The 14,193-nt window shown below is 44.4% G+C and overlaps 1 pseudogene; it reads right to left on the bottom strand.

Annotated features, from left to right (window-relative positions):
- Positions 1 to 873: 873 nt before the first annotated feature.
- LOC117779840 lies at positions 874 to 13,889 on the bottom strand (annotated as a pseudogene).
- Between the last annotated feature and the right edge of the window lie 304 nt (positions 13,890 to 14,193).

Genomic DNA, 14,193 nt, shown 5'->3' with positions numbered 1-14,193 from the left:
TGAAAAAATCAAGAAGGGTGCGAAGGCTGCTATCAGTACGAAAAGAAGATTAGTTCAGTTATACACTGATCGAACGATTTGGTTTAATTAAGAAAGTGCTTACTAAGACATTTTCTAGTGAGACGAGGGCGTTAGATGGATAGGTCAAATTTAAGGTATTGACGTGAATTTTGGTTTCTTCAGATTCAGATTCAATTTTATACTTTATAATATGAGGATATTACTTAAGAGCATGTTATTTTCAAATACGCGACCATTAAACTTTTGCTATTTATACATATTATTTAACCGACTTTAAAAGACACGTCTTATAGAAAGAATTTCTTGTTTTAGAACTTGACTCGTGCATTCTATGATATATATTTAGAATTTGTATCTTAACATCTCGAAAAAGTATATTCAGTAACTCAGTAAGCTTACATAACTCGTTTAATACTTACTTTTAAAATTAACAGCCTGAGATTTCTGATATTTTCCATCGCTTTAAGCAAACATCTTATTATGGATTGTTTGTGAAACTGCTGCATCTGCTTTGTGATATATAATATTTACATTATGATGAAAATTTGAAAAACGCTTAACGAAAATGCATAAATAATAATTAATTTTGGTTCTCACACATTCTGTTTATTGGGTGCAGTTATTGGCACGTTTCTGTCTAAATGTCTATAGTCTATGGTTAATGTTTTGTATCTTGGCTGATGTGGAAAACAATGAGCCAACTTAGTAGCTAAACAAAGAGATGTGCAGGTGTACAAGCTGTCTAAAATTTACATTTGTATGAGTGTGTTAGTGTATGTGTGTCTATATAAAAATGTCTATAAAATGTTTGCGATAAATCACAAAAAATGTATGAAAAATTGCAGCAGTCAAAGAGAATCGAATAAACGTCCATCAAGATCAAGGAGGTCAATCCTCAATTCGAATCCGAGTCCAAGCATATTCCAATCGTTAGGCCGATTTAAGTGGTATATGCTGTTTGATTACCTATAAGAAGAACGATATTGTTGAGATAGGAATATGTATGTTTGTGCTTATAAACAATTGTAATTTGTTTGCCATGCTGTTTACAATTAAATCCTAATAAAGGAAAGAAAAATCAATTAAGACGCGTGTGAAATACGTCAGACTATATCTAAAATTAGACAGACCGACTAGGGGTTTGTTATTTTATTCGATCGATCGACGCGTCTATTTATAACGAGGGCGTGAACTGAATCATAGGTAGTTTCAAAACATGCTCAGGAAATGCGTTTTCCATGGAATGAAAATCAATAAAAGCACACAATAGCCAAATTACAGGAAATCAATAGAATAATTAAAATACGACTATTAATATTGTTGTTTTACCAACCTCAGAGCACATTTTCTTATAGATCTCGTCAGTGTCCCACGGTCCACGTTCGGGGAGTGCGATGCCACGCCTCCGCAGTTCCTGGACACAGTCTGTGAGGTCAAAAATAGGCAATGGATCGATGCTGGCCTTGGCCACCTTCCCGGCCAAATACTCAACGTAATGTGTACTAGAAATGAATGAATAATATTAACTTTAGTTAAGGATAAAACTAGTTAATGGATTATTCTAATCCTACCGACATGCCCGCATGCTTATCAGGCACATCGCTATTGCAGACGGTATCAAATAATCCTGTGGAGTCTCCTTCTGCAACGGTATGGGACAACAGGCCAAGGCTCTGGCCTTTGTGGAGCTGCTGGGCTCATCTTGAAGTTCTGAGGGTTCCGTGTCGAATTGGACTTTGTGCTCCTTGAGCAGGAACTGCAGCTGCAGGGGTAACTTGTCGCGCAGGTAGAATAAACAATTGCGTGGATGATGAGCATGCAGACCCAACTTGGCACAGTAGGAAGATATATTGCACTTGGCGCCCATCATGAAGGGTCTAGCGCAACCGTAACAGAACTCAAATTTGCACTGGGTGCAGGTAAAATGCATGCAGCCACCCTGAAAGAAAGTTACACAGAAGCTTCTCAGAGAATGACCATATAAAGTTAGTCTCAATTTACCTTGCCAAAGAATATCGAAACTTGCACTTGGGACAATCGATGCCATGCTGTGCCAAATGCTCCTGGACACCCTGTGCCTGTAGCTCGGATCGTTTTTCTCTTCCACTCCAAGTAGGCAGAACAACTCATTGCCCTCGTGCTGTTTCTCCCAAGGCTTCCGACACTGAGCACAGGTCACCGAACCACAGTCAGGACAGATCAAACGCTTCTGCTTGGGACGAGCAAAGAATCCCGAGGAGCACTGTATGCACCATTTGAAATTGGGATCTTGGAGCAATGTACGATCACGTAACTTGCGCTGGAAAAGCTCATGGACATCGATGTCCAATATGCTCTTTAGGAATATATCCAAATTGGAGAAGTACTCCAAGTGTTCATCTTCGTGCTCCACCTCGTTGCTGAGTTCGGGCTGCTTACAAAACGGGCAGCTGCAATCATTGATACTGCGATCAGTAATCTGAAGCGAAATAATGAGAAGTTATAGTTATTCAGGGTGACACAGAAATCGAAATCAACCGAAAAATGTATGGATTATTTTTTTATTCAAGAGAAAAGATTTCTAAATCTAAGCAAATGAATGTAATTTCGAAAATAAATAGCAAGCTTCATTTTAAGTTCGCCTCTACCCCGATTTACAATCGGATAATAAACCTGGAACAAACATGTAAAATATGATAGTACAACAACAGCAGCAGTTTAAGGCAGCAGAAAAAACAGCAGTCAATAACAGCCGATAATTTTTAGAATTTTGCCGCTAATGAATTATTGACGCAACAGAGGATAGACAACACTTGCCAAACCGACGTCAAGATAGGAAGAAGCAGAATTACGCAGAAAAAGCAGCAGACAGCAAGAAATACGACTTTGTTAATTAAATTTACCTTTTATATATTCCTTAAATTTGCATCATTAATAAACTTACGAGTTAGTAATCTAACTCAAATACATATATTTTAAAAACAATTATACGGAAAGTCTCTCACCTGCACTGTAAAGTAGCTTTTGGCGCATTGCTTGCAGCATTTGTGGAGTGCACTTCAGCATGGATACGATTTGATTCATCGGATAGGTGTTCATGCATAGTTCGACATTCCTGCTGCAACATGGATATTGCCTGATCAGATCAGACATTATACAACGCCACATCCTCCTGGAACTTCATGTTGACCAATGTGGCGGCAATTTGAGCCTCGGCAATATTTGTCACCAATTGTTGTTCCACATATTTTCGAGCCAGGACCTGCAATTGAGAGAATAACCAATTTTATCAGGAAGTCACTGAGCCTTTGATTTAGTTCTACACACCGCTGGTTCCTCAATAACCGTCTCCTGGACACTGGGATACGCACGAAAGACGGGCATACTCAGCTTGAGGAAGCTCAGCCTTTAGAGGTTCTTGCAGCTCCAGTTGCTCCTCTTCCTCAGTTCCTGAAGTCTCGTAGTCGTCATCGGAAAAACAGGTCTCGTGGTACTTCTTTTTGGGTACCCTTGGCTGCGATCGTGGTTTCAGGAGAGCGTTAACCGCTGCAGCAGCTCCACTTGTGCTGGGACCATCCAAAGTTGTCTTTGTATTGAATTTGTTGATGGCATCGTTCAAGGATTTCTTATTTGTCGGACTGCTCTTAAGGGCACTCGACTATTAGTAACAGATACACTAAACTGCGTTTGTTTCTGTAGATATTCCTGTTGGATGCGCTTCACCGAAGAGATGCCCATCAGGCGGAAAAGGATTTGGAACGCAACGGCAATTTCTTATTGGGATTTGGTTCGTTTGTGGGTTTTGGGTATTTTACTAACCGTAGACTTGGGTGCCTGGTGTTTTACTGAGAGTTTTGGAAGTGTTTATTTCCTCTGACTTGTTTGTGTTTCTATCTGTAGTTTGTTTTTTGTTCGCTGTGGATGTGTTGGGTGTTACCTTCTTGGTCTCTTCCAACACTGTTTCGACTAGTGGTTCCAAGGGTCGTGATTCGGAATCGATAATAGGTGGTGCGGGAATCAAGGGAAGGGCCGTTGCTTCTCTTCTTGAGAAGTTCTACTTCTAACTGAGATTGTAAAATAACTTCCACAGGTAGTTCAAGTGGACGACTCTCGTTATCGACTATGATGGGTTCTTCCAATTCTTTTCCGGAGTTGCGGCTACAACTGGAGCTACAACTTTCTCTGCAGCCGTTTGTGACAGTTCAGAATCAGTTTTAGTTGCTCCTGGGGTCTTGGACCTTTCCTCAACTTCCCTGGCTGGGAGAGAAATAGTCTCAGTTTCATCGGGTATATCAATTCCATGATTTGTGGGAGTGACTGAAGATGTACTCGTGACTGTTTCATGGGGGATGGTTGTCTGAGCAAACTTGATTTCTTCTGCATCATCTTCTTCCTCCTCCAATTCATCTTCTTCTATAATATCCTCGATTTCGGTACCTTCCTCATCTTCTTGACCAGCTGCACCACTGGAAGCATCCTCAATGAACACACCGTGCTCCTCATTGTATGTGCCCTCCTCTTCGCCCTCACTATCGTACCACTCTTCCTCCTCTCCTCATCATACTCGTCAGGTAATCTTCAAGTATTCCTCATCAGTTGACTCAAACTCATCCATGCTGATCTCATCCCTCATTTGCTTGATTAAACGCTGCGTATCCTCCACAAGTTCACTTAGATTCTGCTTAGCTGGATCTCCAGACGGAATAAACTCCTTGAGCACTATTTTTTCCGACTCAGTGACTTGATTCTGAATTTATTGTTGCATTACTTGTGGACTTCACCAGCTTCAGCTCTTCTGGAGCTCCTCGGCGTTAAGAACAGGCAGAACCTCACTCTCAGGTGATTTAGCAGAATGTTCCTCACTCTCAAGGCTGTAGAGCTCCGAGGTCTGTGAGCGATTCTTCGTGTATCTGCAGCACCTCGTTGCTAAACTCTGTGGCATCTTCGAAGACTTCTTCGGACTCGTTAAGTGTTCACAGCTGATGGCACGGAATTTGGCTCTTCTTCTGATGTCGTCCGCTCTAGTTTGGAAGAAGTATTCTCTTCTACTCTTGGAATACTCTCTTCTTCCCTTCTACCCTCCACACTCTCCTCTGAATTTGTGGTATTATTATCTGCATCTGCTATGATTGGCGTATGTGCACTATTTCTGCTGTCACTGCGTACACTATTTAAGCTTAGGGTTCTAACAGGAATTTTCGAAAATCGTTTGGGACCACGTTTAGAATTAACTTTCTCAGAAGACGTGGGCATTGTTGAATTAGGTGTTGGATCTATAGCTAACCCTGATTGTAACTGAGAGTCTGTAGTTGCAGCTGGTTCCTCATCTTCGTTTTGAGCTAGAATCTGAGGTTCTATTAATACTTGTTGCTCTTTGTTTTCTTCAGATTCAATACTAGTGACACTGTCGTCAGCCATGACTAACTCCGTTTTCTCATCAGCTAAATCTGTGACTTGCGGTGATTGAGCAGCTTCAGCAACCTGAGCAATGCCCAAGTCTTGTTGTTCAGCTTTAGGTGGCTCTATTTCAACAGATCGGCAATAGCTTCATTTGACTTAGACATGTTATCATTCTCTGGTGTTTCAACTATTTCTGTTGTTTGTTCAGCTACTACTTCCTTCTTCACTTGTTTTCACAATCTTCGGTTCTGTTACCAACTCAATTGTGTTTGTTATTTGAGTGATTATTGGAGGCTGCATTATATCAACATTAGTCTTATTTTGTTGTATTTTCTTTTCTGCATTATTCGGCAATCGATTTCGATTTGTTGGCTTTTGACTTTGATCACGTGATCTGCCATTTTCGGAAGCTGTGATCGCTTATTCCTTTGTTAGCCTCTACTTGTACTGGGCTTATCATCAAGATCGTCTTTTGTCTGAGGTGTCTTTAAGTTCAGAAACCAACTGGTAAGAGGATGCTGTTATAGTTGGTTCTACTGCGGAGGTGTTACTGCAGAAGTAGCTATCACAGTGGGTTCTACTGCAGAAGAAGCTGCGTCAGTGGGTGCTACCACAGAAGGTGTTTCCCCAGGGGGAGCTACCTCAGTAGCTGCCACTGCACTCGATGCTACCACAGTGCCTGCTTCTACAGTCGATGCTACTACAGAGTGCTACACCAGTAGGTTCTGCCTCAGGGAATCTTCCATAGGTGCCACCTCAGACGTGCCTGTCACAATCTTCTCCTGCACAGTCTCCTTTGCTGCTTGACGCTGGATATCTGTTGCTGCCACAGTTTCCTTGCTTCAACTGGATCAACTGTCTGTAACTCTGGAGTAGCTGCTTTTGGTGCCATAAAGCTTTTGTAGATTATGTGCTCAGCATCTTCCAAGTCATCTGGCTGCCATTCTTGTTCATGCCGTCTCTCCAAGCGATCAAACTCCAACTTAAAGTTGGCTATTTCTGTGGCATAGATAAAGTTCGGTGGAAGTTCCTCACATGTAGAGCCCTCTCTCAAATTTGGTTTGATGACCTCCTCCATAATGTAAATACTTGGGTCGGAGGTGGAGGAGGTGTCGGCTCCTTCTGTACAACTGTTTCAACGGCAGGAAGTGTGACTTCAAGGGGTTCCCTGAGTTCTTGTTCCACCTGCTGCACTAGGTTTGGTACAATGTCTTGAATATGCTGCCAGACAAAGTTCTTGACATCATCTCGGATTTATCTAGAGCCACACCAGGAGATTTGAGCATGCTGATTGGACTCTTGGTTTAAATACGCATAACTGGATCTGTTTCATACTCTTGATCTGGTTTGCCTTTGAAGGTCTCGAGCATGGTTTCAATGGGCGCAGAACCTCCTGGTTTTGCTTTGGCCTGATTTTGTTCCATGTTGCAATAAGAATCTCGAGATTCTTAAGGGTGCTGTCCTCAAGTTGATAGGGACTTGGCGTGGCATATAGAAGACTTCGCTGGACTATAGGTGTCATCGGTGTAGAGGCATCATATGGATTGGCAAGAGCAGGACTCTCATTGTGTGGCATTTGCAAGCAATCCAAAGCATGTGTATTTAGAAACTCATGGATATCTACACAGACGGGAGATATGAAGAGTGTCAAAGAGTTATGAGCACTGAAAAGATTGGATCGACAATGAGCTTTGAAACTAAATAACCCGACTTTGTATCTATAGCCACTCTCATTCTCCACGCCATTCAGCGAGCCCCAGATGCGCATTAGAAATGGTTTGAGTTGGGTGCGATTCAACCAGCAATGCCTGATCCATTACCTTGATGTGCGGTCAGCGCATTCTATGTCCTCACTCAAAGTTGCCCTTTGCCGCCAGTTTGCGATACTTTTGCTGTTCTCTGCTGGATGCAATCTGCCACCGCCTGCCACGTTTCCCCGAACTCCTTAAAGCATCGCGTACTTCATTCTGTGATATCGTTCCAATCGTATTCTCCGCCCGTTCCTGACCATATTTTGTGGAAAGGCTCTGTACAGTCTGTACCAGCTTATGCCAGTTCTCCACAGCCATTGTATGGGATGTATATCAGGTCCACAGTATTTTAGGGCTGCCTCCAGTTCCTCCACCGTAAATTTGTATAGTTCTAACTCTTTAAGTATGATGTGCATTTCAATCTCCGGATCTCGCGCCGGTTCGTGCTTATACCCAACCGAATCATGGGGTAGGTCAAATGGTGAGGAGGTCTGCTGTAGGCAAAGATCCATAATAAGTTGGATTAAGAGTAAAGAACTTCAAGATATGGCAAGAGATAACACATGTTGCAGGTCCTTGGGTCATTTATAAAGTTGGACGTCTTGTAACCTGTCCAGTGCTGGTTTGCATCGGAGGGTTCTGTGCTGTACCTTAGATCATTGGAGCTGCGATGGCGTTCAGTCTCTTGAGGTGGTTGTAGGCTGCTTCGATAATACGGTTGTCTTTCCATCTTGACCGGCTCCGGCGTCCTGAATCGCTCCTGCACAACAGGCGTCGTCCGCTTGACCGCCAAGGTACCGCATCGTAGGTCTGCAAGCAAGATATTGTAACAACCGAATATTTGATAAATTTGAATTTGTTTATCATTTACTTGAGTGGATATGTTTTGTGGCGGTGGAGGTGCCCATTTCACGTGCCTGTCGAGACGTATCTTCGCTAGACTTGAGCTCTCTGGGTGGCGTACCATACAACCGGTTGATTTCTTCTGTGCCTGTGCCTGTGCCTGTGCCTTAAGCACCTGCTCGCCTGTGCCTGAATGCTCTCATCAGTGTATTCCAAATATTCTCAACGGATTCTAAAGGTATTTATGGATGAGATTAAGAGTCTTTAGTAAGACGATCTAACAGTCTATCGGCTGCTACCGAAAATTCAAACAAAACTCAATGGTTTTCAGTTGGGTTGTGTATTTCCATTTCGTTTCAAATAAATGCGTTAATTGTTGGGCTTACAAATGGTAGTTATTATTAATGTACAATGTTTAGTCTTTGATTTGAGTGGGTTTTGTTTGTTGGTATTTTGCGATTGGGTTCGTTCAGGTCTTGGTGCCCTCGAAAATGAGATTTTCTTTTGTATCCTACCTTTGTGTATGAAACCCTTGGCCACTGTATTATCGGATTCGTTTTCCGAGGACGCTTTCAGCTTTGATTTGGTGGCTGGGTTTCTTAATAGGACTTGTAGTAGTTGTGCTTGTCGAGGCTGTGGCTTGCCTGGGCGGCTTTTGTTGCAACACTTGTGGCACTGCTGACCGGCTCAACGGGCTTTGTTGACTTCATGGAACTCTTGCGTGCGTGCTTCGTCTCCGGCATGACGGAGGTTGCTCTCATAACAGTCTTAATCAGGACAGGCTCTGGGATGAGTCTTCGACTCGGTTTTGGTAGATACGTGTGGTTTCTCCGGTGGCTTGCTGGGTGTCTTACAGCAGATGGCACATATCTTAATGTTGGGCTCATTCACAAGGTGCAGAACTCGCATTCCCACTCGTGATCTGGTGTCGGAAGGTGGCGGCCCAAGATCATCATCTTCTGCGGCGACAACAGCAGGAGATGGTGTGGCTTCAACTTTTTCTTCTTCTGGCTCACTTTCCGAGGCGGTAACTTCTTCCTCTACCTCCTCATACTCGGACTCAGTTTGCTCGCCTTAGGAGTGGGAGTCACTTTTGGCACCACCGCAGCGGCTTGTGTATTCTCATCTTTCATCTCTGGCTTACGTTTGGATTCGGTGCGTCTGGTCTTCTGCTGATCAGCCTCTTGTAGTTTCTGTTGTATCTTCGCCTGAACCAAAGCTCGTGCACCGGATCCTTCCGACTCGAGATCTGAGTAAATGCGACTAGTTTTGGGTGGTTCAGTTTGGTTTCTCTTTAATGTACCTCCTCCTCCACCTCCGCCTCCTCCTACTCCTATATATTTGAATCACGTCTTTCTGGTAACCACTCGCTCTGCACGGACTTCGCAATGGGATCCCCGTCTATCTCGTAGCTTGCTGCCTCGATCCATGACGCTGCTCCCGTCCAGCTCATCATGTCCGCCGTTGTTAATCAACTGCGAGGCGCTCGATAGACGCCGCTGACGCTGATGGTGGTGGTGTGACCTGGAGGCGCTTGTCATTCCGAACGATTGGACACTAATGAGCGACGATCATCCTGATCCGAGTCCTCATCATCGGTCAACTCATCATCCCCATAACTGCTCCTCTTCCGTCGCATCGAAACGGACTTTCTGCTCGGCGTGGGCGATGCGGCATAACGGGCACGTGATGCTGCACGAGACGCTGCTGTTGGTGGCATCCCCATTACACCTGATCAAGGGAGATCCATCAATACTTGGACTTGGTAGAGCTGACTATTGTTTGGAACTTACCTGGATGCATGACGGGATAACCTGCAGCACCTGGATACATATTGGGCATGATGCCACGTTGGAGTCATGAACACAGGCGGTGGGTAGTGCGGATGTTGTTGCTGTGGCAAGTAGCCCTGCCCCATGTTCAACGAGAGATTCAGTGATTGAACTGCTGCTGGGACCAAACTGGGACCACTCATCTGGGGATCTCATCTGGGCATGTTGATGAGGCGCCCAGTTGCCTGCCCTGATGACTCTGACAACCGGCACAATTCAGTTGGGCCATGGATTGTGCCTGGAAAGAATACAACAGAATATTTATATCTTTCAATTAATATTATTGCAGCGATTTCTTAATTTTATTTATTATTATTTAGCATTTTTCCATTAAGTTAGAAAAAACAAGAAAAATATTAAAAGATGAAGATAATAAAGTAGTAAATACAGTAGAATATGATTTTATTTGTTATCAAATCGTTTGTTTAAATTTATATATTGTGTAATTATGATTTTGTTTTTCGTGTCCAGGCGCTACAAGTATAGGCCTAGATTTTTTTTATTGCCATTGGCATACTTAAATGAGAAATTAAAAGAGACCTCGAAACTATTGGTGTCTAAAGAAATATAAGTCAGCCAAAGTCGAAGAGTCACTTTTTCAATACCTTGCCTTAAATCCCTTACCTAACTTTTACAGATTACTTATTATATAACCTTGTACTAGTCCAATATTAATACTATAACTAATAACAATACTAACACTTAGTAATCTGATTGGGTTTTTCTGGTTTTCCACAATCCTTGCAACAAATGTTGGATCATTTATAATTTTGCATACCTGCAGATCTAATTTTAATTTTGTTTTCTCCTTTTAGTTCATAATTTTTAATTAATATTAATTTTAAATTTTAATTCATAGCATAATATTTTATTCTTATTAATTTTTTCTTTGCCGACGGCTTATATTGATGGAGGTGGAGTTTCCTATAATGCCTCACCTGTTGCATGCGCTGATTGGCCAACCAGGCGCCTCCATTCTGTGTCTCGGCCAGTGGACGACGATTCATGCTGTTGAGATTGAAGACCGAGGTGCTCATCTGACGACGCTGAGCTCCAGCTGCCTGTCGTTGTTGTTGTTGGAACAACAGGAATTATGAAAATTGTGAATCATCCGAAAGATCAAAATGCGATGAATTCAAACCGGATGACATGCTGCCGGAACGAAAATGCGAGGGCGATGGTGAAATGTTTGACCAATGCTCGAAGTTGACGCCATTCGGCAAATGCTGTACGATAATGAACAGAGAACGAAAGAGAGAGAGGGGAGAGACAAGGACGAGACGATAACGTTGACATAGACGTAGACGATACATTGATGAGGGAATTTGAAGACAAAGTAAGGTATTCGCACAGTCGCATACCTGTTCATTGCTGTTGGAATTGCCCAGTTCATGTTGCGCCTTCTGCTGACGATATCGTTGCTGCAACTACGCCATGCGATCAATGTGGCACTCGCCTTCGTCTTGATCTTCTCCAGCTGCACAGATGGCGGTCTCTGTATCGTATCAAATACTGACTTGGGCGTCCCAGAACGCGACGACCCCCCACCCTCACTCGGAGGCTACGCGGAGGCTCCGGCAATGGGCGATTATTCATCTGGGGCATAGGTTTGATGTCGTCGTCATCGTCGTTGTAGTTCGCCAGCCACCGATCGACTTGTGCGAAGGCGTCGGCGATAAGGTGGTAGCATCTGCAAGAGAGTTTTCGAATTTGGGTCCATTTCGATTTGGAATTTGTATTCATAGCCTTTAGTCACAACCTATTCAAGTAGAAAATCATATTCTTGATCAGGTCCAGGTCCGTCTGTCAGAATCGGAACACTAGCTGTCGTGAGAACCAACTATTTTAAATGCATAAAAAACAGCTTATTTTTCATAATTATTTTGTTGTTCTTACCTAAAAGTTTTTTAAGTATAAATATTATTTACATATTCCAAATAATTTTGATCAATATTGGAATGTTATTTATTAGTTTGTTGCCATTATATGGATCGGAAATTTGACTTCAAAACGTCTCAAAAACTCTGCCAAAATATATGTTGTTTATGGTGGTGGCTTGACAATCGGGCGTGAGGAACCGTACCGCGCCATATCGCCAACAACAACCGTGATATATCATGTGGTGGCTATCTGTATGACGACGGCGCTCAATGCCGCAGTGCTCTTATGGGCTACTGGCTGACAACGCAACAAATAGCGGCATCTGTGTTACTAAACGTATATTTTGTTCTCTGCATGTCCTGTATTCCATTATCTGCTGTGTATGATACTGTAGCGCTATGGCGTTTATCTGCTCATAACGGCTCGTATTTGCTCTTCTCATTGCAACGTGCTGACATATGATGCTTGGCGTTTTGGCGTTATGTTGGCATATTATGGCACCTCATACCGTGTCTGTCATATCATCATATTATATGCTACTGTTTAATATGTTATAGCATATACTTCCCCATATGCATATCAACCTGCTTTCGTAAACAATTATGGCTGCGGCTGTTTGTTTGCATTGTAACAACATGTTGTGACCGTGGCGTGGTTTCTTCGTGGCAATTTGGTTTGACTCGTATAATTAGCTGTATATGGCAACGTTTCATAACGTTATGTGGCGTTGACAAGTGAAACGACAGGCGATAAGCGTAGTGATAACGACGCGGCAGACATATGGTATCGCCAGCTGTTTATCTGCATCTGCCGTGAACGATATATGGCGATGTTGGTTTGATAACGTGAACGTTGGGACGTTGGCGGCAGGCTGTGGACACATGAACAAACATCGTATCAAACGTGACGTGCGGCGATGAGCAACACGCGTGACTTGATGGGCATCGCGTGTTGAATAACCTGTGGTTAACGGCTCTACGTGGTGGGCGTAAACAGCAATGTGCTGTGGCGCCATGTGACAGCGGTATGACAATGACAGCGTGGCAGGCATGTTGTGCTGTTTGTCGTGCGTGCGTTGGCGTAGCGCGCAATGGTGGCATGGCGTTGAAATGAGCGTGATGGTAACGATGTGTTTAACGTTTGGACGCTGGCGTGGCGGTTTGTTCGGCGCGTCGTATAATACGCCTGTATTCTCGCATGCTATCGTGCGGCGGTATAAAGCGTGTTTGTCTTCATCAATCGCGTAAACGGTCTTATCGCTGCATGTTGTTCTGCCGTTCACTCACCAGCCTCCAGCATGAACGCCAACATAACGTATGTATAAACGTTAACATGATAACGCTGACGCAAGTCAGCTAGTGGCCGGGACGTCGCCGCAATGGAACGGGAGGACGTATGACGGGCGTTCGTTTGGCTGACGTATGACAAAGCCAGCGTGGCGTAACGATTCGTTTTACGCTACAATGATAAGTTTAGTAACGCTATGAGCGACGGTGACGGCTGTTACGCGCGGCGACGACCGGCGTTCATCGGCGATTGCGAAAACGGACGGACGACAGGCGTGCCAGGCGGCGTTGTACTGCGCGGGCGTTGTTTGGCGGCATGGCGGCGTGGCTGGCTGGCGGTAACGACGCGTGGCATTTCGCCGCGCTCTTCCTTCGCCTTATAGGCATACGAACGCTTCCTGCCGCCAGCTGGTTCGCCGTACCGCTATGCCAACCGCCGCGTCAACTAAACGGCAACGGCAGCACTTCGACATTTCTGACCATATGCAGCGCTGCGGCGGCATTGCAGCGACGCGTCGCGACATAACAGCGATGGTATCTGCCTTCAGGATGCTGCAACGGCGTGGCGACGACACGCGGCGCTGCCTTTCGCTGACATACGTGTTACAAAACTACTTTTTCATACGTATCTGCGCTGCTAACCATTTCGCGCATACGATGGACGTTGGTTTGAGCGTCGGGAAAAACGGGTTGGTTGGCGGTGGATGATCCGGCAAAACCATGGCGGCTGAAAACGGTAGAACGTTGGACGTTGATGCGCGCCGTAACGCCTCGCGCTGGTATATTTTATCGTACATGCCAGCGTTGGCGGCTGACGGGCATGGCGGCGAACAGCGGCGTAACCGCTGCTGGCGGTATATGGCGTACATATATAAACAGCGCGCCTGACCGCGCATAGCGGCTTTCGTACTCGTTAACGCCTATGTGCGCGTGCTCGCGCCTGCTCTTCTGTAACACTAAACGGCAACGACATTCATTGCTGTACTTTATTTTAATATGGCGCTTTTGGCTGCGCGTACGTTGTATGCTTTTGGCAGGACGGCGATAGGCGTTCGGCTAAACGCTGGTGACGTATAACGGCAAAACAGCGGCATATAAACGTAGCGTAAAACATCATGCATCGCGTTCGCGCTAAGCTGTTTGCGACAACGGCGTAGTGGTAGCGGCGGCGGCGTGGCAGGTGTTCGCGCAGTGACGCTT

Source organism: Drosophila innubila, assembly GCF_004354385.1.
Source record: "Drosophila innubila isolate TH190305 chromosome 2L unlocalized genomic scaffold, UK_Dinn_1.0 4_B_2L, whole genome shotgun sequence".
In the NCBI taxonomy this organism is placed as follows: Eukaryota; Metazoa; Arthropoda; class Insecta; order Diptera; family Drosophilidae; genus Drosophila; species Drosophila innubila.
The sequence above is the reverse complement of the archived record's forward strand: the minus strand, read 5'-3'. Positions and strand labels throughout refer to the sequence as shown.